This window comes from Macaca mulatta, chromosome 7, assembly GCF_049350105.2.
Source record: "Macaca mulatta isolate MMU2019108-1 chromosome 7, T2T-MMU8v2.0, whole genome shotgun sequence".
In the NCBI taxonomy this organism is placed as follows: Eukaryota; Metazoa; Chordata; class Mammalia; order Primates; family Cercopithecidae; genus Macaca; species Macaca mulatta.
Genome location: NC_133412.1, coordinates 24,772,369 through 24,798,834, shown reverse-complemented (window position 1 = coordinate 24,798,834; position 26,466 = coordinate 24,772,369). Strand labels below are relative to the sequence as shown.

The following is a 26,466-nucleotide window of genomic DNA, read 5'->3' as shown; positions in this document are numbered from 1 at the left end:
GGGGCTAAAGTGAAAAATAAAGGATAATTCATGAATAGGCTAACTGTTTTCTCCTGCTTCTGACACTGACCAGCATTCCCTCTATAGTGGTTACATATACATGCTGTGTGCTCGTTTATAAGACAGCAAAAGTTAAAAGGGGTTGAGAAATAAAAGCTGCCTAATTGCTGCTATTATCTCAACTCAAGGAGAGAATTGCTGGGTGATATTATGAGGATCGAAAAGCCATTGAAGAGCTTATTGATGGAACACTTTTGCTGTAACTTCAAGCTACAGAAAATGAAGGTCATAATTTTAGTTTTTATGAACACCTGATAGGGCATTTACATAGAACGAGCTGAACTATGAGGAGACTAAGCCAACATTCTCTTTGCTACAGTTTTCCAGATTACATCACAATATCTGGTACAAAAAACTGTTTATCCAGTTATTGTCTTTTGGTCAGCTTTACCAATGAAGTACACTGCAAGCCTGAGAAAATGAATTGTATAGAGAATAGTTAGTTAAACACTTCTCATTGTGTCACCCAACCAAAAAGAAAAGGAAAAAAAAATAACTGGCAAAATTCAAATTCTGTGGCTGTTGGCTGGTTTACATAGTTTCAACACAATTCTCTTGCTTATTAAAACATTAAATACACTAAATTTATTTATGATGATAGCAATATGCTTTCCTCCAAATATAAAATGATGATTTCAATCCTTAATTACTGGAATTTGTGATTCGAATTTTTTTCTTGCTGTAAAAATGGGTTATTCCAGGTCATTCTTGATCTTTCCCTGCTACAGACTAATGGCAACACTTGAGTGGCAGCTGGCCAGGGCTGGGTATGTAAGCTCTCTATAGCTATGGAAAGACATTTTTAATGTGTCTAAAATGAATGGCCCCAACCAGATAATCCCAAGAAGGTAACGTGTATGAGAACCAGGTGTTCCTCATTGCATACTCTATCCAGGTTATTAGGACGGCACTGATAACATAATTTACATGCAGCCTCCAGTAAGAGTTCATGTGGTATTTAAAAACACTCATCTTGTCAGAGAAAACAAAAACAAAAACAAAAACAAGTGCTATGCAATTAATTTCAGGGAAAGGGTATATTTTCCTGACATTTAAAAAAATATCTCGTTTGTGAATCTAGTCAATACATTTTGGTTAAATGAATTAACAAGCTGGGAAACATAAAATATATTCCACGTTATGAAATGTCAGTTTTCTGATTCATCAACATTGATCCCACACGATGGACTTTTCATAAGTATACAATATGATCCTTTTACATGACGACTAAATATTACAGTCTCCTCTTTCTTCAAGTACTGACACATTTTTGGATGAAAGATAGATTTATACGACCTGATCAAGGGCTCTCAGAAAAGGAGGGAAGTATAGGGGTGCTAAGAAAATGAACTGACTAGAGTCGGGAAAAAAAGTCTAGGAATTGGAGAAAAAGGAGTCTTAGGCCAGAATAAATGGCATGAGTTCCTGGGAGAAACAAACGGACTGAATTAAATCAGACAGCATGCCTGGGGTGTGTTGGCACTGCTTTATACCCATGCTCCCCCACCGCCATTCCCAGTGTTTGTCTCTAAACAATTTTAGGCTTTTATTGAAGGAGATAGAGCACGAGGAAGGCTTTAAAGTGGATCATGGATAAGTGGAAGAAATACTACATAATTTTAAACCTTTTCTAAGCTCCACTATTAGTGGAAGAAATAGTACATAATTCTAAGCTGTTTCTGAGCTCCACCACTGGTTTCTGTTTAATTAAACCTGGAAATAACGTATACGAAATTTTCAGATGCTTCACACACACAAAATGAGTACAATAATTAGGTCCATCTCCTTTTATCAAATAAAAGCTTATATTTTAAGATTATAAAGTTCACTTAGGATTCTTAAATGAAGTCTTTAAATTAGCAAGATAAACATATCCCTTGCCAACCTGATCCCAAATAACTTTTGCAGTTCATTTCTCTACCCATCTTTCCATGAAATCTATGTTTCAACTAATTCCCAGCATCCTCAGTAAAGTTAAATGAATAAACGAAGTGCCAGCACCTCAAACATAGAGTTCTTTCCTGTCTACCTGCCTGTGCTGAGAACGCCCTACCTACTTCCTCTGCCTGGCATATGTTCCTGTCTCCTTCAGGATCCATGATAAATGTCCCTCCCCTATGGCACAGGTTTCCCCAACAATTCTCTTTGTTTTCACCACACTTTGCCCCAACTCCCCACTACAGGCCCTCCATTCAGCAGCACTGTCATAGACGACTCAAGGCAAGTGCTCATGTATTCTTTCTGAGTCTTTAGCCAGGGCTGTTTAATAAGCAATAAATAAAAGAATATAGAGGCATTAATAGACTGTCAGAAAGGGCAGAAATTGAAGCAAGGGTAATCCAGTCCAATATATCATCCAAACTTTGGAAAAAGTAATTATTTTTTAAATTTGTAGACAAAACTGATTTAATATCATGCTTTCAGACCAAATTTCAAACAAAATAATTAAGTTATCTAATAAGAGCTGACTTACTGTGAACTGGGATGCTGGCAACTTTCCTCTCTTTCAGCTTCTATTCCTCTACTGAACTCTGCCATGCAACTCTGACCTTATCAGGAACTGCAAGCTCTCTTACAATGATTTAAAACATGAAGACTTGTTGAATTTAGGAATAAGGATTGAGTGTATGGGGGCTTTCCAGCTAGTATTCAGGTTGCCTACACAAACGTATAATCTGCCAACAAAGGAAGTGATAAATGATACAGAAAAATGAAAATCAGCTATGCTGCAAAGGATTCTACGGTCAGAATTCTTGAGTTTGAATAGAACCTTCAAGACATTCTGTGACAAGACTTAGCTACTCTAGGCCTTATTTTCCTCACTGAAAAATGGGAATGACACTTTATAGATATTTATGCAACATAAATAAAATTATAAATGTAAATGACTTAGCACAATACCTGGCATACAAACAGGGCTCAAATATATTGGTATGATTAAGATTATGATTTAGGCTTTTATTTAGGTAAATGAGAGCTCTTTCTTTTTTCACCAAAAATTAATTGAATGCACACTAATTGCTTGGCACTTGTCAGGTTAGGCTCCATTATGCAAACCACAAATTGACTCCTAAATCTCAGTGACTTGATGTCACAAAGGCTTATTTCTTGCTCAAATTTTATAGCCAATGAGGTGTTGGCAGGGACTCTGCTCCACACAGTCACTCAAGGATCCAAGTTGAAGGAGACTCTGTCAACCTGCAGCTATACCATTCAGAACACACGCCTGCTAGATTGCCATGAAATCATGCCGCAACATCATACCATAGAATCATGAAGCATTGCATGAGGGCTTTCATTTTCTCAGTCTGCAAATGACATTTGTGTTACCTCCAATCACATGTCATTGTCTAGAATTGGTCACAGCGTCCTGTCTGATTGTAAAAGGGCCAAGGAACACAGGGAAAACGACAAAGTGACCATTTGCTGGGCATCACTGTTTTTGCCTCAATATTAAGCACTGAAGAAGCAAATACAATGAAGACTTAGTGCCTCTTTGCATGTAGCAACTTGCATAGGTGTTAAATGGCTTTAATAAGTCAGCATCTACTAGAGGGACGCTGCACATGTGAGTATTTCATTGAGGTCACGCAAGACACTTTGAGAAGAATCATATTTTAAGATGATTTTTAAAGTCATATAACATTTGCTGCAAAAGACATACTTGTAAGTTTAAGACTTAATGCCATGTACCCTTTGTACAGTAAGGTTTTCGTTGCCTAGAAACAAAGGTGTAGTTTTTGTTTATGGTAATTTCATGGGGTAATAGAAAAAAAAACCCCAAATATTGAGTAAACATTCTACAATTAATTAGGCCATTTACTCCTCAATCTACTTCTCTAAATTGAAAGGAGAGAGGCTTCTGGCTAAGATATTCTGACCCCAATGGTGACAGGGAGGGTCTGTCTTCCTCATGGCTCAGTGGTAAGTCTGCCTCAGGCAGCTCTCAGCTTCTTCTCAACTCAGTTCACTCCATGAGTCCAAAAGCAAGGCGACAAGCTGACAGGAACTCAGTTAGAATTCTTGGCCTTCTATGCTGCTTCATGAGCCAAAGGGAAAAGAGGCCACCTTCCAAGGTCCAGCCAGCTAGGAATTAAGCCTCCTCCTCCTTTTTTCTTCCTTTACCCTTGCCAGAAAGCCTGTGGACAGCCTTCCCAGGCTTCCGGCTCCCCTGGCCAGCTGGGAAAGGCACAGCCTTTCCAGAACTCGATGAGCTTGCCAACAATTTTTTCTTCTTGCCCCATGTAAGAGCCAGAATTGCGAGATTACAAAGCCACCGTCACAATATAGTCACTAATAGATGTTTTAAGAGACCAAGGAGAAAGAAGGAGTTTCTGGGTCAAAGAAAAAGAAAGAAAATGATGAGTTTCGAGCAGTGTAGTCATGGTTTTTCATAGTTTGCTGATAATCAGAGCAAACCTTTTCCTTCCAGGGGACCCCAGGCAGTCTGGAAGACGTGTCTCTGAAATCCGTTCAGAGCCATATTTCATTAGTTTTATTTTATGAGAAGCTTTCTTTTTGAGCATTAACCCCAATTCTCTAATGCATGAAAAATTTAAGTTGATACTTTATGAAGAGGCCTAAATGCTGGTACCAAATCTATATTTTACGTATAGACTTCCTGAGGACTTGATGGGGAGCCAGTTAGTGACTCTTTCTTTCAGAGTGTGTAATGTGAGCCAGGGGACTTGAGCATAATTACTGGATTTGATGGGTGATGTAGATCACTTCCAAAGTTGGCCTTGGTGTCTCTTGGCTCAGGAACTCGCCTGACCCAGCCACAGACCCTCTCTCAAGTGGTACCGACTCTCTGATTTGGCCTGGTATTATCCAGGGTCCACTGGCTCCACAAATCCTAAATCTTCTCTAGCCCCGGTTTTGGACTGGAACCAAAGCCGCCTCTGCAGTGGCTGAGGGGAAGGGCCCAGAGTGCAGTGGGGTGCTGCCAACTGTGAAGTGAGGGTGAGGCCGCCACTCCTTTCCAGGGAGGCCTATCTGCCTCCTCCTCTCATCTATGTCCCCAGTCTCACGGCTGCCCAAAGGATTAGCAAAGCATCTTCTTTTCCTCAGACTGGCCCTAGAGAAGAGGTGGAGTCTGAATGTCTCTTTTCCAGGAAGTTCCCATGACTCTTTTGGGAGCAGAGTGCTGTCTAACTTATTACAGTTAGAGTTCCAAATGCCAGGTACTACACAAAACATTGCAGCTCTCTTTCTCCAGAAAAATGGGTGTCATTTGCTCTATATCTGCATAACTATAAGCAACCAGGCAAGCAGTCCTTGACAGAACAAAAGCATGTTCAACCTTAAAAAAGTGATTCTATCTCCTACCTTAGACTGCAGAACCCAGTTCCAAAAATCAAATCAATATTTTTCACATTGAACAATTTTAGGATTCAGTCTTCACCTATCTCTCCCTTATATACATATATCTCATTTAATCCTCAATTCTACTACTTATATCAATGTTACTGGTATTTTTATTGACATTTTTAATATGTTAAGATTTCTTCTGAAGCTCAGAAGAAATCAAGATATACAAACCACAAGATTAATGCCACAGGGATTATAAGAGATAGGGAGGCAAGATTTGATACCAGTTCTCTTGGGCCACAAAGCCCCATGTTCCTTCTACTACATGGAGGCATCCACATTCCTCCAACAGAGTTCTAGAGTCATTTTGGATTCCCTTTTAATATCTTTTCTGTTTGAGAGAAAATCAAATTGCTCCTGCTCCTGTGATTTGGAAAGCATGGCCTACTGATAATTAGGGCATGTGGACTTGGTTCTAATTTGAATACTGCCAATAGTGCACTAAGTGACTTAAGCAAGACATGGCACATTCCGGGCAGCTGTTTTAAAAATGCCATCCATCCTTAACTTGTTCTGATTTCTCTATACAAGAGGAGCTATTAAAATGTATAGGATTTAGAGCTCACGCTAGTGTCTAATCCGGCAGCACTTTGACCCCTTTGAGAATGGAAATGGCAAAGCCAAGGTAATATGGTCTCAAACTTCAGCTGTCCTGCATGGCTCCCTATCAGTCACAATTGCCTTCTTGCTTTCTGCTGATCTCACTTAACCTTGCTTTCCAAGGAAAGAGAAAATATTTGTATCCTCTATCTGTTCTCTTTTCTCTCCCTCCACCCCTTTCCCCCTTCCCTCTCTTTCTGTTTTTCGTGTGTGTGTGTGTGTGTGTGTGTGTGTGTGTGTGTGTGAGAGTGAGAGAGAGAGAGAGCACAGCCAGGTAGAACTCTGATCACTTAACCTTGCTTTCCAAGGAAAGAGAAAATATTTGTATCCTCTATCTGTTCTCTTTTCTCTCCCTCCACCCCTTTCCCCCTTCCCTCTCTTTCTGTTTTTCGTGTGTGTGTGTGTGTGTGTGTGTGTGTGTGTGTGTGTGTGTGTGAGAGTGAGAGAGAGAGAGAGCACAGCCAGGTAGAACTCTGATCACTGGAGGTTGGCATATTTCAGGAATTGTCTTCCATTCTCCTACCACACATTTGTTAACCTCAGACGTTACTACTGGGATTTTCTTTCGTAGACATGCCTTGCTCTCTTTCCAGGAAGACACCTAAAAATCAAAAGCAGCCTACCTTGTAGTCTAGCTCCTCCCACTAGGCCCAGCCCCTAGTTTGGCTCAAAAACCAAGCAATATGGGCCTATCTGCCAGGCTGCTCTCTACTGCCATCTCATGGTAATTCAGCCGCTTTCAGAGAATCAGCCTTTCAGTAGGTGCAGACCCTCGCAGGAGACAGAAATCATAAAGGCTCATGTCTGCCAGAGCAGCAGTCTTTGCGACAGATTGTGTAGGACATAAAGGCTGAAAATACCAAGAAAGTTACTGAAGGAGTTGAATGTTTAAGTAAGGTGTGTATCATAATTTGATTTCAAAAAGTAACAATTAAGAAAGTATGACTTATGACAGAAGGTGAATCCTGAATCAGAAAGTTGCATTTTTTGCAGGGGGAAAGCAGGAGTTTGAAACATACCAGAATCTGGAAGATACATTTATGGAGATGAACAGACTGAAAACTTCGCTAAGAGTCAGAAATGATTTCGACACAATGACTAGGACAGTGCATCAGTGTGTCAGAGAGTCTGTAAAAGCAAAGTCACAATGAAGTCCACTCAGACACCCAATGCCATGTCACCGTGTGTGTAGGACTGTTGACTGCCCTGGCCCTGCTCCCACCAACATTCATGAGGAACAGCAGTCACATGTCCACTCACAGACTCTCTCTGGCACTTGGCTGCTGCTTCTCCCATCACTTGGTCATAATTTGGACTATTTCCATCTATAGGCACCATGCAACTTGCCTTCCTGTGTGACTGCTTAACAGACAAGGCCATTACAGTGTATATACTTGGTTACGAAAAGAACACACTTTACATTGTATAAAATTTGGAAACACCCCATAAAGGATTGTCAGTGTATGGCATGCAACTCACTGACCTGGGTTATGATTCAAACGGTGTGCTTGGGCAGTGCTTTTATTATTTATCTTTATTCTCCTCCTATTGTATTCTTTCTAAATTGGCAAAGAGGGTTTAGATAATAATAATAAGTAGTTTGAGCTGTATTAAATCAAGAATCCAATCTGTAAAGTTAACGCAACCGGACCACTTAGTCAAGCTCGTCTAATGCCAATTTGAGGCAAAAATCAAGATTAGGTTAAATATTTCCCTAAAGGAATGAATCTTTCAAGTTCAAACTTAAATCAAACAGCAGTATCATTCCATGCAGAAGAGATATAACTGCAAAAAAGTTCATGCCTTACCACCAGGAGTCTTGGGCTTCCAGAGGGCTTCAGGCTGTCAATTTGTGAACAAGAGATCCAGGATTATGCATTCTATAGTAAACAGAAAAAAAAGGAACAAAAATATATTGAGATAGCTACAAATGCAGTGAAAATGTGTCACCTACAGACAAGTAAAAAAAGAGAAAATAAATTGGAATTAGGTTCGTAATTCCTGTTGATATAAGCAATTCTAGGCCTTCAATCAAAAAGATTACTCCACACAAAACTTAATAAGTAAGCCGACAGTGTTGACCATGGCCTGACAAAACATATGGCATGGTTATTGTAGGTAAGCAAGACCATTAGGTGGAACAAGGACATGGAATAAGGTAACACCAAGGCACACAATAACCAAGTTATTTCCTTTCCAATAATTACAATTTGTTCATGGGAAAAGTCTTATTTTGGTTAAAGTATGTCTCTAAACTGTACTAATCTCTCTTTTAACTAATTTAGGTATTGGCAGACAAGATTCAACTAGAATTTATTAATAGGGTGTTTTTTTTTCATTCATTTGTATTTATGTCTTCCATTTACCATCAGCAGGACACTGTGAGGAGCAAGTCATGAGAAGTATACAAAGTCTCGTGGAGGTTATAATCATGTGCACATATTTCTGAGAATAGAAATAAAGTATTTCCTTATAAAATGGTTTTAAACTTAAGCGGGAGTAAAGCAAATCTTAAGTAAACAATAACACTTTTGATTTATTAACATACGAAAGATCTTAAAGGTAGTAATTAAGTGACTGAGTTTGGGAAATAGAATTTTCACGAAGAAGGGAGGTAAGCATACCTGGGAGATTGGAAGCTAAATGAAGACAGAGTCAAGGATTTCTTTGCCAATTTTATCTCCAATATCTAGCAAGGTACATGGCATATAATAGGTACTTGATAAATACTTTTTCAATAAATGAAAAAATAAGCAATTTCTGGAGAATCTGGAGGTTGTTTAGATGTCTGAGCTACTGATGGGCATGGAACAGGGCTTGCCTATTACTGTAATTCTAATATCTGGAATTGTTAATCTAACAGTACTCTGGGAAGACTTATTGCATAGATAACTGAATAGGCTGAAGTGTCCTGATTTTTTTAAAATTCCTCAAAAAGAAAAGGAAAATTAAGAAAACTAAAGACAATTTTGAAGTACTCCCCCCACTAAACACACACACACACACACACACACACACACACACACACGCAAACACCTTAAAGCAATTGCCCTCAGGCATTCTAAGGCAGGAAATCCGCCCCAGGTTCAGGCAATAAGGGGGTGCACTGCCTGTAATGAATTTTAAAATCATAATAAAGTTCAACTAAAAGTTGACCTGCTTTTTATCACCACCCTGCACTGATAATTCTCAATCATGTCAGTGATAAAATACTCCTTCCTCTGAGCAGATAGCTCCCTCTACTCACTATGCCACTGGGTTCAGAAAAGATGGGTTATTTACTTAAAACAGGTAAGAAATTATGCCGACAGGAAATTTGGCAGTGACAGACTTTCCGTACCCAGAGACCTCAAGAGTTCAGGGGTCAATAAAAAGGAAAATCCAGGACTTTTCTACATAAAACATTCCAAGAAAGTCTAGACAGGGTGGAATAGGAAGAATTGGTCTTGGAAATCATTCTGAATGGCTTCCGAGTGTGTTGATGAGGGTAAGCGAATGCAGCCCAGGGGAAGGGCTACTCCCTTTAGCCCGAGTGTCTAACAGTTGTGGGCAATTTTATCTGTGCTATTCAAACTTGGATATTGGATATTGGCAATTCAATCTGTGCTTTCTTAATCTTTTCTGTAGAAGATAAGTAAGGAAAAGTGCCACTTTAATAATTGCACAGCCTGTCAACAGCAAAACATGTAAAACAAAGGGTTTCAATAAGTGGGTGATCTTTCAGAAGGTATTGGGTCAGCTACTCTTGATAACTCCCCCTTTGCTGTGAACTTGCTCCACATAGCACAGCTCACTTCGTATCTACAGCTGCCTCTTCCGAGGTTAGCATCTTGGCTGACCATGGCCCTTGGTGACTTGTGTCCCTTCTCAGAGTCGCGCTTTCACCCATTTACACTGAGTCCATGAGTCGGACAATTCTTGCTCCTCATTGCCTGTTTCCCTGCTGAGCTAGTGGTCAGACACTTGTCTCCACACCATTTTGCTATTGTTCCATTGCAGTGGTTGAAACAGTCTCCACTTCTACTAATGCTATTAATTCAGAATAAATTCTGTTATCATGAGAAAACACCAATAATAGAAATCAGTTTCAGCTATAATTGCATTTTCAATGACGAAGAAACATAGGTATGAACACACACACACACACACACACACAGAGTAACATACATTTAAATTAGAAACAAGGTTGAAGTTGCTAATTTTCTTGATTGTACTGTATTTCTAACAAGAAGGCAGTCAAGTCTAGCGCAATAAGTGACAATCAGTGGCATAAGACCCTTATTTACATAACATATGTACTGGCCTATGCTTCACCAAGCACTGTGACATTAACTGTCTCAAAACAATCCTGTCGGTATTATAATATTATTATAATATTATTTTTATACTACAGATGAGGGAAAACACTAAGACCATAAAATTAAAGACAATTTTTCCAGACCACATCACTAGTAGGGGAAGGAGTTCAAACTGGTCTTTTTTCTGCTTCCTACTGGAGCCGGCACATTTACTAAATGGCACCGATGCTGCCAGTTGTAGGTCTTACAGAAACAATTACGACAGTGATAAAGAACTATATCAATGTTCTTTTAGCATCCTGGCAAGGAAAGAAAAGAGACAATGAGTTAATCCCCAGCAAAATGCCATGATGTGTAAAAAAGAGAGAAAACAGCTCCACTTCCATTTCGCAAGCACCTAAGTCAACGCTTGCAAAGTTATCCCTAATTCAACAGCTTTTTTTCATCCCTTCCTCTACTTCTAAATCTACCATTTAGCTAACATTTTCCAGTAGTTAGTTTCCAGAAATTTGCCAGCATTCTTGCATATTCAGCCTTTAAACATTTAATGAGAATACACAGGGTACATGGCCTTATGTCAATCTACCTTCTCTACATTGCATCTTCTAGCAAGTATTAGCATAAATACCAACATGTTTACATCATAATTACTTTAATTTCCTTGGCCCCAACCAGACCCGGAGTGTGTCAATCCACAGTGATTTCCAGGGTGGGGAATGATAACTGGTCCATGAAACATAAATTATAATAAATGCTTGGAAACTTGGCGTACCACTTCTGAAATGATCCCAGCCTTGCAGCAGGGAGGGCACAAGCCTTTTACATTGATATGGGTAAGTCACAGTTCTCCAGGTCTTCAGGTTCTCATTTCTAAAACAAGAATAAAAATTATTATCCTTGTGAAGAAAAGGGAATGCCTGTATGTTGTTGGTGGAATTGTAAATTGGTACAACCATTATGAAAAAGGTGTCAAGGTACCTCAAAAAAACTAAAAATAGGCTGCGTGCATTAACTCATGCCTGTAATCCCAGCACTTTGGCAGGCCAAGATGGGTAGATCATTTGAGGTCAGGAGTTTGAGATCAGCCTGGCCAACATGGTGAAACCCTGCTTCTACTTCAAAAAAAAAAAAAAAAAAAAAAGGAAAAGAAAAATTAGCTGGGCATGGTGTCAAACTCCTATAATCCTAGCTACTGGGGAGGCTGAGGCAGGAGAATCACTTGATCCTGGAAGGTGGAGGTTGCAGTGAGCTGAGATCACTCCTCTAAGCTGGAGAGCCTGGAAGACAGCAAGATTCCATCTCCAAAATAAATAAATAAATAAAAAACTAACACCTAGAAGTATGTGTTTTTTTGTTTTTTTGGTTTTTTTTTTGAGACAGAGTTTCGCTCTTATTGTGCAGGCTGGTGTGCAATGGCGTAATCTGGGCTCACCGCAACCTCCAACTCCCGGGTTTAAGTGATTCTTCCACCTCAGCCTCCTGAGTAGCTGGGATTACAGGCATGCGCCATCATGCCCGGCTAATTTTGTATTTTTAGTAGAGACGGGGTTTCTCCATGTTGGTCAGGCTGGTCTCAAACTCCCGACCTCAGGTGATCCTCCCGCCTCGGCCTCCCAAAGTGCTGAGATTACAGGCGTGAGCCACTGCGCCCGGCCAAAAAACACCTAAAAGTAGAACTGCCATACAGTCTAGCAATTCCACTTATGGGTATATATCCAAAGGAAATGAAATTATTAATGATACATTAAAGAGATAAGTGCACCTCCATATTATTGTAGCATTATTCACAATAGCCAAGATATGAAAACAACATGTGTTCATCAGCAGATGACTGGATAAAGAAAATATGATAAATATTTACAATGGAATATATTATTCAGCCCTTAACAAAAGGAAAATTTGCCATTTATGTCAACATGAATGAACTTTGAGGACACTATGCTAAATGAAAGCAGCCAAACACAGAAAGACAAATACTGCATGGTCTCACATATAGGTAGAAACTAAAGAAGTCTAACCCATAGAAACAGAGTAGAAAAGTGGGTGCTAGAGGTTAGCGGGTGGGCGTAATGGAGGGATTTTTGTCAAAGGGTACAAAATTTCAGTTATAAAATGAACTAAGTTCTGAAAATCCAATATACAACATGGAAACTACAGTTAATAATAATGTATTGCATCCTTGTCATTTGCACATAGAGTAGATCTGAAGTGTGCTTACCACACACAGAAAAAAGCGGTAACTATGTGAGGTGATGAACATCTTAATTAGCTTGATTATAATTATTTCACAATATATATGTACATCAAATCATCATTTTGCCTACCTTGAATGCATACAATTTTTGTAAATTGTACCTCCTATAAATCTGTGAGAAAAGGAAAATATATTCTTATCTTTATTTTTTCTCTATGAAAAAATATGAACATTTTGATATCAAAAAAGCATGTCAAGTTTCCTGGAGAAAACCAATAGGTAATATTATTGCAGAATTGGCAAGACCCTTTACTGGTGAATTAGTCCATTCTTGAATTGCTATAAAGAACTGTCTGAGACTGAGTAATTTAGAAAGAAAAGAGGTTTAATTGACTCAGGTATGCAGTCTATACAGGAAGCATGGCTGGGGAGGCCTTAGGAAGCTTATAATCGTGGTGGAAGGTGAAGAGAAAGAATGCACATCTTACATTGCAGGAGAAGGGGGAAGAGAGAAAAGGAAGAGGTGCTACACACTTGTAAACAACCAGATCTCGTGAAAACTCACTATCACAAGACCAGCAAGGAAAAAGTCTGCCCCCACAATCCAATCACTTCCCACAGGCCCCTCCTCCAACACTGGGGATTACAATTCGACTTGAGATTTGGGTGGGGACACAAATCCAAACCTTATCAACTGGGTTTATAACATAAAGTCAGAAATCTTTCCCCTTTATAAGTTATACAAGAGTTTAGCCATGTAGCAATGTTGCAAAGCTAAGTCTAGGCAGTAAGAATTTTAACTGGGATGTGGAAAACTACTTGCCCACTTCTTGTACAAACATCTATATTTAGGGGCTTATTATTAAGAACCAATTAATAGTGAAAGAAGTTAGAGTTAGAGGGCAAATTGAAAGATTGAAATTTTATGAGGAATGTTTCAATTTTTCTTACACATTACAAATCCAGATATTCATTGGTCAAAATGCATCTACTGACTACCTACTGCGTTCAAAGCACTGTGAGTACAAGACAGAAGATGATCTTGTGTTTATCGAGTACCTACTATGTTCTGGGTGCTGTGCAAGGCACATTTACTTGTGTGTCTGTGAGTGGTGAGGGGAGTCAGGGAGGACCAGGAGGTGTAATAGGACAGAAATGGAGTATTCTAGCTTGAGGCTCACTTTAATTTATCACTGGGATTCATACAAGTCTGGCAAACTTGTGAAATTATCTGATTATTTGCAGAAGAAACTTAAGAGTGTCTTAATAGAGTAAATTCAGGCAAACCCACTTGGTCCATGACAGTGCCTCTTTTAGCAGTGGGGTGGAGCAATCCATGGGACTTTCACTTTGATTTGTGTTCTGACCTAACTTTGCATGGACTCATATATTAATATATGTTACTTGTCCATTAAGAGGTATTTAAATTTAAAAGGTTAGAGAGAGAAAGAGTCTTTCCATTTTGACAAGGGTACAGGGTGGTTTGTGCACATGGAGGACTGTAAGTAATTCAATAAAATGTTTGCTCCTTGAAGGCTTGACTAAATGAGCCACACCACAGTGGTGGCAGGGAATTATCTACCATGACTGCATACCAGCACCTCCTCAAACCAACCATCTCACAAGAGCGAAAAGCCAGGTCAAGATGTGGAATACACCGTTGGCAGATCTGGGAGCATCAGCAGCCCTTGGTATGGACTAGACACTGGTGGCAGTGGTTTGGCATGAGGCAGAAACAATGGGTATCATCAAAGGCACCTGAAGCAGGATGGGGTGGGGTAGCAGATTCCATATATGATAACTGAATACTTTCCTTAATGAGCACATATGAGACACCTCTGTGGAGGGGGTGCTGCAGGGGCTGAATTTATTACAATAGCACCCAGAGAAAGATTTTTACCCTCCATGATCCTGCAACACATACTTTACATGGAAAATATATTTTACTTTATTTCTCCTAACTGCCTGACAATAAAAGTTTATTAACCTCATCTTACTGATGACGGACTGTAGCTTAAAAAAAGTTAAAATCTCTTCTTAAGGTCACTACATGGGTTGAATGGCAGTCCCGCAAAAGATATGTCCAGATCATAACCCCTGAAACCCCTGAATATTACCTTATATAGCAAAATATGTGAATGAGTAAATTTAAAAAGGGGACGAGACCATTCTGCATTATCCAGGTGGACCCTAAAGGCAATCATGTGTACATATCCTTATGAGAGAGAGGCAGAGGGAGTCCAGGGGACAGATACGCAGAAGAGAAGACATACAGGATAGGAGGTGGCAAGGTGACCACAGAGGTGAAGACTGGAGTAATGCAACTGCAAGCCAAAGTATGACTGGAGACACCAGAAGCTGGAAGAGGCAAGGAACAGGTTCTCCCTAAAGCCTTTAGAAGGAGTGCAGCTTTGTGGACACCTTGATTTCAGACTTCTGGCCTCCAGAACTGGGAGACAATAAACTTATGTTTTAAACCACCAAGTATCTGATAATTGGTCACAGCAGCCACAGGAAACTAATACAGCCGCACAGTCACTGCAGAAGATATGTTTCAGATCTAAGTTTCTCCAACTTTAAAGTCTGTTCCCTTTGGGCCCCATGGGGATTCCGCCTGAAATACTGCCAACACACTCTACAACTCTTAGGCCTACCATGACACATACATGTGCTTCAGCCACCACCCCCTTTTCTTTGGAAATACATTGAGAAGGATTGAGAAACTTTGGCGTTTGAGCCTATTTTCCTTTGTAAACTCAATGTACTGGATGTGTTAAGATTTAAAGGAGACATATATGCAGTCAGGGCTATAGGAATTGAGTCAAGAGAACTTGTTAAGGGCAGAGATGATCAGCAAAGGATTTATAGAGAAGAAAATTTTGAATTGTGAAGAAAAGGGTGCATGTATGTGGATAATTGTGAAGGACCAGGTTGAACATTCTAGGGCCTCTGAAGGCTTGAACAATATTTCTAGGGGAAAATTACAAGCTTCATGTAGCGTTCACAGTGGAACCCAGCTTGCAACTGAAAATATTGCACCAAAATGAAAAACTAAGTGGATTTAGATCCTGGTTGTTTTTATTACTGTTATCATGGATTGCTGCTATTCCTTCAGGAATCTGAGGTATTCTTATTTACTTACTGAAAATCCTTTTCTTCATTTTTTTTTTTAAAAGTCCTTCCCATATCTAAGTTCATTATTGAATTGGTCTTGTAGCTACGTCTCTTCATGGTCAGGCATTTTCTCTCTGTCCATGAGCCTCTTTCAGTGGCATCTGTTTTGCTAAGAGATCTAATGAATTATAAGCCAAACCAGGAACAAACAGAGCCATAAAGGTTGGGTTCTTGCAGAATAGGTTTTAGCTTTATTTCAGCCCTTTTCCCCTCACCCAAGGTGAATTAAGTAATCTTTATGAGATAAAATTACCTGCACTCTTGCCTAACCTTAATAATGAAAAAGAGAAGGCCTTTTATCTATTCATTGTGAACTGAGTAATCACAATTCGCTATGGTTCACAGAAACAGGAAAAAAACAGTACAACAAACCACCACAACTAATGTGTTTTTCTTTCTATCTGAGAATCCAAAGAACCTGGTAGTTTTAACTCTAGTTCATTACAGTCAACGATTTAATCTCTGGTGGCAGGGAAGCAAGAAATACGTTTATGTCCGGGTAGCAACAGCATCACTCCAGATCAATACTCAAAAGGGCTGTAGGAAGGAGGTTCAGTTTCCTCAAAAAACACCGATATATTTCCCATCTGAGAAGAGAGAGGCTGAGATGGGTAATTTAGGGTACATACGGCATTTGCCCTCCAGAATTGCTGGTAAGGCAACATATGTAGTGCTTGCCTGCTATGTAAAGCACTGTGCTGGGACCTGCGGAAAGCACAAAAGGTTAAAAGCATCACCCCTGTGTTAAAAATCTTGCTGGTGAAATGAGCCACAATGACTTATATTTTAAATAATAGTCCCAAACAATCAAAACAAAAAGAACCCCAAGTAAGAGTTCAAGACAACAAAAATAGCAAAAGGCAGGCCACATTTAATTACCAATAATTGCTACAGGATGTCAGAGAAATGGGAAGAGTGCATTAAATTGGGGTGGTCTGGAAAAACTCCATGGTAGTACCAATATTTGAAATGAATCACGCTAACAGGATGTAAAAGGAGCAACACATCGGTATCTAGAATCACCAAATAGTAACTTTATGAAATATTTAGTATTTTCAGGTAATACACCAGGCCCGTCTTACTCATGTGGCAGGATCAAACCTTGGTATGCATTGACCTGGACCTGGGCACATTGGAAGGTAACATTATTCTTTCATCCCAGTATAAATATGAATATACAAGCAGAAAAATATACATTCTTCACATATTTTACAAATTTGCCCTTCAAGTTCTAATCTTAGGAATGTATCCCTTTGGGACTATCTGTCATTTTGTATTGGTCTTAGCTCATCCCTCTTAAATAAATGAACATATGAGGACTAGATTTTCCATTCCAAATAGAATGACTCATGGAAGAGCAGAAAGCAATTAAATTTCCAAGACGAAGCTTTTTCCCAACGTCCTATACACCTCACTTTACCAATTAAAAAAATTGCTATGGGCACTATTATTATTAATATTATTTTTAAAAGATGGAAATACTGTTCTACGCTATGTGTAATAACCTTCATGAAAGTTAACTCTGATGAAACAAACCTCGGATTCTTGTTCTACTAGATTCAACTTAATCATTTGTCCAACAAATATTACAGATATTCGTTTATGCTAGGTGATGTTTCCAGTGTTTCAGATATAATAGCGGGGAGAGAGCACAAGGTCTGTGTGTCTATGCAGCATACATTCAAGAGTGTGTGTGTGGCGGTGGCTGTGGGGAGACAATGAAGAAGTAGTCTAATGAATAAAGGCAATTTCAGAGTGCAGGGTTTCTGCATGTGGAATCATGACTGTGTGATGAGATGATGAGGTGCAGGTGGGCATGTCATTGTTTTAGGCAATGTGGTCACCAAAGGCTTCTCTGAGAAAGTCATGGTTGAAGTAAGAATCAAATAAAGGCAGTGATGCAAAGATCAAGCAGAGAGTGGTCTGGGCTGAGACAAGAGCAAGTACAAAGGCATTGGCATAGAAATGAACTTGCTCAAGGAGGAAAAAGAAGGTCAGGAGGGCTGGGCAGAGTGAGAGAGAGGAAGTTGTTGGAGGAAGCAGGAAGAGGAAGTAGGCAGGAGTCAGACCATCTGGGCCTTGTGGACCACAGACAGGACCCAACATGCCTGTTTAGGGCAAATACCAACAGTAATTTCACAAGATCAAGGCATATTTAGTTGAGTTAATTTCCGGGTCATTAAATCTGCTGTTTTATGTTAAAGTGCTGATTGGTAATAAACATCTCAGTTACTTCTAAGCAACATTGACCAAATCTGTAACATTTACCCAAACTGAGATTTGTTTGTTCACCCAGTTTGATGATTCTATTCTAGTTTAAATAAAGATTAGGAAATTTTTGCAATATGTTTAAATACGCCTCATTCCCTTTTCACAATATTATCTGCACAAAAGGTTGGAAAACAAAGAAAAACATTCACAATTACATTAACACCTAACACTAATGAATCACTGATTTCCAGCTGTCTTTCTTCCTTCTTATATACTGTCCTCAAGCACACAGCATCATGATGTAGTTTTTAATCATAGCAGATATATGATTTCCCTTCAGTGCTTTCAAAGCACATTGAGAGTCGGGTACTTATCACTTTGTAAGAGTTGGTCATCAGCAAGATGACTTCTCAGACTACTCTAAAGAAGCCTGGCTAACCCAACTTCATTGATCACTGCTTACAATGATGTGCCCCTTCTTTTGGCTTAAATCTTCACTTCTTATCAAAATTGGCTTTTCAGGGTAAAAAAGACTTGAGACAAAAAGTAATTTCTGATAAGCAGTAATGAGCCTGACTCCTTCTTACTGAGCTCCCTGGGCAGAAAAATTAGATTCTAAGTAATTTCTAAATAATTTCCGAGAATTCACAGGAGGAGAATTCCTCGCCATAGTTGAGTGTCATTCAGTTGCAAATGAAGAGACACAGTGGTGGGATGGCTAATTAGATGACTTTAACCTCACCTAGCTATGCCTTAACAAAACCTAGAAAATAGGTATTTTTTTTTTTAAGTTTGTATGTAAGATTTTAAAACTCCCTGACTTGGTGATTTGAATACAGGGATCTAAAGAGCTTAAAAGGTCAATGGAGGAGTTAGTGGAATTGATTTTTAAGAATGGATTTTATTTAATAAATTCATGTGTTATTTAGGAAACTGAAGTAGAAGAACCAAATACAGTATATTTTAAACACTCTGCACGACTCCACATTTTCCCCCAGATAGTTATCTCTGTTATCACCCAGAGATGAAATTTTTTAAGTAGAATTTAATAGAATCTCCACCAGAAATTCTTAAGAGTCTAATATTGGTCTAAGTGGAAAGCTGCAGGGGAAAGAGAGGAGAAAATCTATTGTTTGTTTTGAGGTTATTATAAAAGGTTTTTAATTTTAAATATTTACACTTATGGATATTGTAAGCACCTCAAATTTAGTGTAGTCAATATAGAATTTCTGATTTCCACTGTTACTTCCCTTCATCTGTTTCTCCATGGTCTGTCTTGTTCAGTAAGTCACCACTACCCAGTGCAAAACCAAACTAGGTTTTTCTTGATTCTCTTTCTCTCAGATGATCCTGCATTCAATAATCAAGTCATCTGCAAGTCAGTCTACAAAATATGTCACATGGCTGTAAACAAACATATTGGTGGGCTGTGTTTTCATCTGCAGGTTCAACTGGGAAGAATCTGATGCCCAGATCATTTAGGCAATTGACAGGATTCATTTCCTGACAGCCATTTGAATGAGGGGCCTGGCTTTTTACAGGCTACTGTCTGAAGGCTGCTCTGAGGTCTTAGAGGCCACCAGAAGTGGCTAGAAGCTGCCTACACACCTTGCCACATGGGTTTCTCCAACATGGTCACTCAATTCATCAAGCCTACAGAAAAACAGTGAAGAAGAAAATCTCTGGCTTCAGTCTGCTGAGTTGGAGTTTCACATAATGTGACATAATGACAGGAGCTGTATCCTATCACCTTTGCTATGTAACAAAACCTAATCACAGGAATGACATCTCATTACCTTTACCATAGGTAATTGGTTAGAAGCAAGTCACAGGTCCCATTCACACTCAAGGGTAGAAGATTACCAAAGCCATGAATACTAGGAGGTGGGAAACATTGGGGCTTATCTCAGTGTCTGTCTGCAACATTTATACTGATATTCTTTATTAATAGTTTTTTTTTTTTTTTTTTTTTTTTTTTTTTTTTTTTGGTTTTGAGCTCATAGCTTTATTTCTTTTGCTTACTTTGATTTCAGATGTTTTTGGCCCTCTAGGTTTTTTAGGTGGAAGCATATACCATTGATTTGAGACCATTCTTCTTTCCTAAAAAAAGGTGTTTGGTACTATCAGTCACCTTCCAATCACTGTGATAACAACATCCTACACATTTTTACTTTTCATGCTTTTACTTTAATTCATTTCAAAATATACTCTGATTTCCCTTTTGATTTCTTCTTTGACATACAGGTTAATTAGAAGTGTGTTATTTCATTTCCTAACTCATGGGGATTTTCCAGATATCTTTCTACTATTAATTCCTAATTTAATTCCATTGTGGCTAGGGAACATATTTTGTATGTTTTGAATTCTTTTTAAATTAATAAGACTTCTTTTATGGTCAGAATATTGCCTATCTTGTTAATGTTCCATGGGCCTTTGAAAATAATGTGTATTTTTATTAGAGAGAGTCTTCCATAATGTCAATTAGGTTAAACTAGTTGATAACATTAAGTCTTTTATATTCTTAGTGTACATTTTCTGTTATTTATTGAAAAACATTTTTTAAAATATTCAACTATGATTGTCATACTACCGCATATATGGTGAAAACCTCCAATACATCAGTATAATTTCTACTTTAAATAACCAATTGTATTTTAAAGAGAATTTTAAGAGTATTTTTATATATGCTCACACTTTTAACATTCTCAGTGCTATTTATTACTTTGTATAGATCTAGATTTATGGTGAAAACCTCCAATACATCAGTATAATTTCTACTTTAAATAACCAATGGTATTTTAAAGAGATTTTTAAGAGTATTTTTATATATGCTCACACTTTTAACATTCTCAGTGTTATTTATTACTTTGTATAGATCTAGATTTCAGCTCCTGTTTGTCTGAAACATTTTTTATTTTTATTTTGGTTTTGAGAGATATTTTGCTGAGTATAAATTCTTGGTTGACAATTTTATTCTTTCAGTACTTTAAGAGGTTTCTTCTCTGTCTTCTGGCTTGCATTGTTTTCAATGTCTGCAGTCATTTTTTTGTTCTCTTTTTGTCTGTGTTCATTGTGACTTTTTTTTTCTTTCGGCTACTTTTAAGGTTTTCTGTTTATCACTGGTTTTCAGCAATTTGATGATAATATACCTTGGTGCAATTTTCTTCCTGTGCTTTTGCTTGGCATTTACTGAGTTTCTAGAATCTTTGGGCCTATAATTTTCATCAGACTTGTAAATTTTCACCCATTATTTCCCCAAATTTTTTTCCACGTCTCTTACCTTTTGAGTACTCTAATTAAAAATATATTGGCCTGCTTGAAATTTTCCTGTGTGAGAAATTTGGTTAGTTTCTATAGGAATATCTTCAAATTGACTAACTTTTTCTTATGTAGTATCTAATCTTCGGATAGTCTCTTCCTACATATTTTTAAATCTCGGGCAGTTATGTTTTATCTCTACAAGTTTGAACTAGGTCTTTTTAATTATCCTCCATATCTGTGTTTAGCATGCTCATGCTTTCTTTTACTTTCTTGAACATATAGAATACACTTATAATACTGCTTAATATCCTTGCGTGCTGATACTTTCATCTGTGTTTTTTTCTGAATCTTCTTGTATTGATTTATGTTATTTCTCCTAATAAAACATGTACTTTTTCTTCTTCTTTGGGTGTATAAGTAAGTTTGTATTGGGTGCTTGACATTTGAATTTTATATTTTTGAATGCTGGATATATTTGTATTCTTTAAAGTATGTTTGAGATTTGTTCTGAAACCCAAATAAATTATTTGGTAAGCTTTTCAAGACTTGCTTATAATATTTGTTATAGAAGACCAGAGCAGTCTTTAGGAATAATTTTTTATTGCTACTAAGACAATACAGTTCCAAGTACATTGCCAGTGCCCTGTATACTACAAGGTTTTTCCACTTTGGCTGGAAGGACAAAAATTATTACCAGTCTTATGTGATCTCTTGAGACTGTTTCACCCACTTCTTTATTGGTTCTTTCTCAAGATGTGGGTGGTTTCCTCATACCCTCATGCTGATGAGAATGCAGTAGACGACTTGGGAACACTCATTATGGAGACCTCAAAAGCATTCTCTCTGTGCAGCTCTTTCTTTTCAGTACTCTGCCTTACAAAGTCGAGAGACTGTGGCCTCCCTGAATTCTCAAATTCATCTGCTAAGTACAGGGGAACTACTGTCATCTGTTTCAGATCCTCCTTCCTGGAAACTCTTGAGGCAGTAAACTGAGGCAATCTCAGTGATTACCTCATTTGTTTCCCTTCTAGCAGGTATTACCATTTGCACTGCCTATTGTCTATCCCAAAACTGTTGTTTTGGAAATATTATTATTTTTTTCTTTACTTGTTTAAGGTGAGTGCACAAATGTAGTCTCTGGTCCTTCACTGCTAAAAGTAGAAGTGAATCTTTTCATTTTGTACCCCATTATATATACTTCTTTATTATAATGTTGAAAAAAATTTTAGTGGCGGCTCTAATAATTTGAAGGAGTGTTGAAGTGTTGAGCATAAGTAATATTTCCAGATATCTCTAATGACCGTATGTGATATTAAAATACTTGTTATTTTTTGGTGATAAAATCACAGCAACTGCTAATACTACTTAGATTTGAATCTTGCATTAATAATTGGAGGAATGTTAAATTTCAGTTAGAGGTAAGTGAAAATATTCGTTTTTCTTATATAAGTTCATAGACTCCTGAATTTTCCATGAATACCGTGGAGGGGTATGGACTCGATGATAAAAAGTATTGTGTAGAGAAAGCCCCCAGATTCTTCAATTCTGGGAATAAGTCATAGATCACAGAATCTGTTGCCTCCAACACCTTGTTTGGTCAAACTTCCTGCTGGTTCTATATCCTAATTGTTAGTGAGCTCCTAAAGAACAATAAGATTAAGTGGGATAATAGGTAAAGCAGTTACCATTGTGCTTGGCATCCAATAAGCCCACAATAATCACAATAACATTAGCTATTAATCATCACCACCATCATCATCATAGCAGAGGGGAACCATCTTGGAGGGGGGCTAAAGCTACAGAATTTGAGGGTCCCCTCTTTAAAAAAAATCAATAAAATATTTTCCTTTTGCAAGTCTTATGAAAACTCATGATTATATGAACCTATTACTGTATCAGGATCTCTCCCAGGGTCTTGAAGCTACCCGGGCAAGTGAGCATTCCTGAAACTTAATCTTCATTAAATTCATGATAAATCTGCTTTTGATTGCCATTCTCTTCTTTCTCATCTTCATAACTCATCAGTTATTCACGATGCTAGAGCCGTTAAAGTGGAGTTAATGGTGATGAGAAATGTGGAAGGGTAATGAAGATAGGTGAGGACCACTATCAGGCCTGACCTCAATCTTTGGAGGCTTAGGATGAGTATTTAAGTTCTTGAGAGATTCTTTTCCCCTATATTCCCAACGGCAAATGTATCAGAGTTGACCAGTGACAGAGAACGCATCAATGGAAGGCAGAGGCCCTGCCTGTGTTACTCCTTCCTCTATTCCTATCACCTAGTGTGGATGCTCCACGCAGTTTGTCAAAACAATGCATGAATGTGGTTTCATTTTCCAAGAATTTTGTGAAAATAAAAATTAAAAAGGAAGAATGAAAGAAAATAATGAACCTGGATATTTCTACAAGTTGTTTGAATTTTAACTATTAAATCTTGTATTTTCTAATGCTGAGATTGTGGAAAGAGGGACATATAGGGGTGAACAGGGAAATAAATCTGCTAAATTTTTCTTCAGTGCCTTTCCAACTGTCCTGCCAACTCCTGTTATTCTTCCTCCAATTATGCTCTCCTAAGCCTCCCTCATTCTAGTGCCTGATTCCTATTCCTCTGGTTCCAACTGGAGTGTCTGTGGATAACTAATAATGATAATGATATCATTATATAATTAGATAGATAGATAGTAATATCATTATAGCTAACGTTTATTGAGTGCTTACCGTGTGCTAGGTTCTGGGCTGGTTTTTAACAAAATCATCTCAAATTCCTACCATTCCCTTGATGTAGGTATTACTAACCCTTATATCATAAAGTGGAAAATCATCACCCACAGGATCCAGTTAGCATGCCCAGTTCACACAGTTAATAAGTCATAAAGCCAAGATTCACATTTAGACACTGACTGCAGAGCTTTTGCTCAAAACCACTGAGTCCCCATACTACCTGGCTGTAGTGGGAATACAATTCAGGCGTGATTCATTCAGAAAGCATCTGCATTTTAAAAGGGGTAACTCTGTAAAGAAAATCTTCAGGACTCAGAAAAAAATGTAAGTGAAAAGTTGGCATATCAGGTTGCTGAAGTGAGTAAGAATCCTATCATATAACGTCAGTATGTACTGTGAGTTAAATATTGGAGTAAAAAGCTCCGTGTGTGTGTGTGTGTGTGCACGTGTGCACATGTGCAAAGATGGTAAACCCTCTCTGTGAAGGCATCCTTAGCTCTCTCACAGTGAATTAGGTGATTTCACCTCCAGTGCCCATCTCAAGATACCTCATTGCATTCTTGTTGGGTAGTCTTCACAAGATGTCATGCAGTCCTCATGGGCAGCCATCTATCTATGGCCCCAGAAATTTGCTTAACAAAGGTGTTCAATACACATTTGTGGCATGAAATTGTATTCTGGTACCAGAAGAATAAAAGTGGGGAACATCAAAATGACAAGTTGTAAAACCGCCTTGAAAATTAAGTGACATTCAGAAAAAAAAGCTGCTTCACTCTAAGGAGAACCAATGAGTAGAAATTCAGTTATTAAAACTAGACCATAATTTTTTAAGTGTATTATAAACTCAAAGAAGGCAAGAATTCACAGCCTTTGATTCATATCTGTATCTTATGAGCACAGAGCCTTGTATACATCCACGAGGCTCTCCAGAAATGCCCACTGAGTGCATGGAAAAACTGTACTGTTTTAATTATGTTCTCCACCAACCACACCACAGGTCTTGCATTACTGCAAACACTAGCTGGATAGCAGTATGCTTTTGCTTGATCATTCTTTAGTCTCATGAAGCAGTGGCAGCCACAATCATTGGGGTGTGAGATCTGCATGGCCAAAGAGAGCATCAACAGAAAATGAGCTTTTATAAAGAGCATGGGCTCTCTGAGCCTCAGATGAGGAGGGCTCCTTTTTCAAGGTGTTTGGGACCACTCTATCTTGTAGTTTCATTTGCAATAATTTTCAAGCCTGTGTATGGCATGTCAGAAATTCTGACCAAAGATGGTACCCACATGAGCTCTTGATCTCTCTTCTATGCCATCTTTTTGAAAAGAGCTGTTAGAAGTGGCTCCTGTTTTGAAGTAGATCAAACCAGTGACATTTGATTCTGCCTCTTTGTGGAGTGGGGCTATTGGTTTTAGTTCATGGAAGCAAACTGAAAACTTGCAGACGTGCTGTTACTACATAAATTTGGACTCTTCCCTGACCTCGAAATACAGATAGACCCTAAGGTCCATTCCCAGCTCTTTCTTCTCAGTGGGATGTAAAGCTTTCGTGCACATAATGAACTCAGATATTTTAATAGCTGATTTGTAAAATGTAATAGCTATCATTTTAATAGCTGTTGTCATAACCTCTACAGATTCACTGTGGATTTTTATGTGAGGTTTAGCATTGTTGATTTACTTGTTTCCATATCTGTTCTTTAAGTGATAGAAATTGTCACTTTTGTTTGAAACACATTTGTTGAAAGGGTGTTTTTTTTTTTTTTTTTTTTTTTTTTTTTCTAAAGGGCACTTCGGTCATTTTTATTTAAAATAAACTAATTAAATTTTTCTTTCTCATTTGCCTCTCCATGACCTTTTGGGAACTTGGAAATTAAATTTTCTCCTAATATTTTACTTTCCAGCTTGGCAAACATTGACACTATTTTAGATTCTGAACAAAGTTGAGAAAGCATAGATTTGTTTTTAAAAATCATTTCAATTTTGAAACAGGAAGTGATAATGATTCTGGAGATTTATCTGCTGTGGTACGAGCTTTACTTTTTCTTTTTAAATGAATTACAAATGAGACGGTAATGCAATCATAAAACAATCAACTAAAACGAACAAGCAAATAAAAAACTCATGGGGGTAATTTCAATTGTAAATACATTCATTTAAAATTTTAAAATGTTCATTTTGTTATTTAATAAATACTATTATTTGACATGATACCACAATAAATTAATGAACAGAAATTGAAATATCTGTTATTAAGAAGACCAAATTAAAATTCCTATTAATGGAAATAAAACAAAGTAAAGATCTCCAAAATGTGCCAAAGAGAAGAAGTAGATCAAACACAATTTGCTATGGTAATTTAAAATTGTTTTCATGCTCAATCACATAATCATGTTAATCATGTAATAAAAATCTTCCAGAAGTTTTAGAAAATATTATTTAAAAAATAAAACAAACCCAAAAACATCCCGTTAAAATTCAAGATTTTTTTCCTTAAAAATGTTAGTATTTTTTAAGATAAAAGAAAGGTTTTATTATGCTATGTACACACTACAAAAACCACTAATTGCATGTGGTC

General features: G+C 37.9%; 1 long non-coding RNA gene across 1 annotated transcript in view; it reads right to left on the bottom strand.

Moving 5' to 3' along the window:
* LOC144329864 (uncharacterized) overlaps window positions 1-26,466 on the bottom strand; it is a 191,496-nt gene that overhangs the window by 124,886 nt on the left and 40,144 nt on the right. Inside the window, exon 2 of the long non-coding RNA XR_013395564.1 lies at window positions 7,839-7,910. This is a non-coding gene — a long non-coding RNA (uncharacterized LOC144329864). The remainder of the gene's footprint in view (window positions 1-7,838; window positions 7,911-26,466) is intronic.